The sequence below is a fragment of the Halyomorpha halys genome, unplaced genomic scaffold (genome assembly GCF_000696795.3).
Source record: "Halyomorpha halys isolate HHAL.00 unplaced genomic scaffold, Hhal_1.1 Scaffold476.1, whole genome shotgun sequence".
NCBI lineage: Eukaryota > Metazoa > Arthropoda > Insecta > Hemiptera > Pentatomidae > Halyomorpha > Halyomorpha halys.
This window is the reverse complement of record NW_027115949.1, coordinates 723,734-725,858: the sequence shown is the minus strand read 5'-3', so window position 1 is coordinate 725,858 and position 2,125 is coordinate 723,734.

Below are 2,125 nucleotides of genomic sequence, written 5' to 3'. Positions count from 1 at the left end.
ATTTGAAAATATTTATTTATTTATAATTTCCCCCAAAAAAACGACAGGACTTTTTGAAGGACCTGGTAGTATAATATTCTACTCTTTTGAATAAATGCTTATAAAAATAGATATAAACCATAGTTTCATTTTACTAATAAATAACTCATCTATCAACAAGTTTCTAGATCAATGACTATTCTTTCCTTATTAGTAATGAAACTATTCGTGAATTGCTCATGAAACAATTACCATGATATTATTAAACCTAAAACAATTTTTAATCCAATTTTTTTTAGATTTATATTCTTGAAGGCTTGAAAAAACATTGTTAAAAATACAACCATGGTAATACAATGCTCAATTAAATAAAATACTAAAAATTACCATCCGTTTCTTTTCAAAAATGGCAGGCTATTGGATGTTCCATTCTCCGATAGCCTGATTCGATTTTTTTAACATATTTTGGGCCATAATTAAAACTCATCACGCTTTATCTTAGCCGAAAGTCCAAAAAGGGATAAAGATTTCTACAAAGGGTTTAAGAATAGCGAAGTCAGCTACTTTTCATAATTTGAATTAGTGGAATATTGATAGTTCATATGTGATAAAACATCCGGGACAACCGAGTTTCTTTGAAACCTAGGAATATGACGATCGGTTTCTGAAGCCAGTAAATTTTTATATACTAATTGTAAGCAAAATCCTCTGGAGGAAATGCGAAGTCCATTTTTTAGATTTTCATTCCTAATTCAGTTAACAAGTTATAAGAAAACATTTTTCAATGGATTCTCGTAATTACCATTAGAAGTTTTAATTTACGGTTTTCAATCTACGAATCATTAATCTACGGTCAACAATCTACACCTCATTAGAAGATTTGCTTGATAACAGTCGATAGTCGATAACAGTCGGTCGTACTTCGTAGATGAAAAAAATACAAAAAGATTGTTTTTTTATTTTTTATTTCTCATTATACCCCACAATAATTTCGATGGACAACCTCAGATTTGTACTCAGAATTCCAAAAACCATAAATCGGGGAAATAAAAGCCATTACACCAGGAGGTTATACATCAAATTACAATTTGACTGGACTATACAACATATTGCTGAAGAGCTATGAAGTCATCCTTGGCGCCTTCAGTTTAATAGTAAATATGTTCAACTTAAAACTGTTGATTTACGTGATTCAAATTAGAAGAAAGACTTGCATAGGAAGACTGCCGTCAAGGAGAAATGGAAGCGAAAATGGGCGTGGTGTCTGTATTGTGCAACTCAAATAATGATTATGGCCTTCTGGTTGTGGTCATAATTACAATTTACTACCTTGGCAATTAGGCAGATCCAGTCACCGCGACGAATTTCATCTTCCACTTCTAAAATGCAACAAAAGTTCCGAGGTAAGCATTCGTCTAAATGGAATTATTAACACTCCTCTTTCCTCAGCTGAAGGTATTTTCCACTAAGCCGAAACGCGGACGCCAAAGTAACTTCTTTGCTCCAAAAACATATAAAATAATTAATTGTATTGAAATGTGAGTGAATATTTTTCACAAAGCGTAAAAAGTAGGACAAGATATAAAAATGGAAAACAACTATTGTTAACGGCATAATATAATTACGTTGTAAATAGTATTGTTAGTATTTAGCTTTATAGTTTTAGTTATATAGTTTTATTAGTATTTACATTTATTTTTATTTGTATTGTTTTATTTAGATTTAGTTATTTGAAAAGAAAATTGTGTAATTATATTTGTTTGTATGAGTAATAGAGACAGTTGCTAGGAGTGATCATTGTTGCGTCACCTAGCAACGGACCGACCATCTTAGCTTTTTGAGCAGTTCCGGCTAATTAGTGGCCGTGGTAGCGTCTAAGCAGCCCTGTCTGCCCTTATAATAGTTTGGAAATTTTTAGTGAGTTAGTGAGTCAATACAGTTCGGAACCAGACTTTTTCTGTGTTTCCACTTGATTAATTGCAGTTTCGACTTATTATTGGCCCTGGTAGCGTCATTAGCAGCCCTGTCTGTGGTCATTTTGTCGTCTCGGCTAATACAACACGACTGTTGGATATTCGGACCATCAATGAGCCACTACACCAACTCTGGACCATTGCAGCGATTTATTTAGCAACAAGAGCTACAC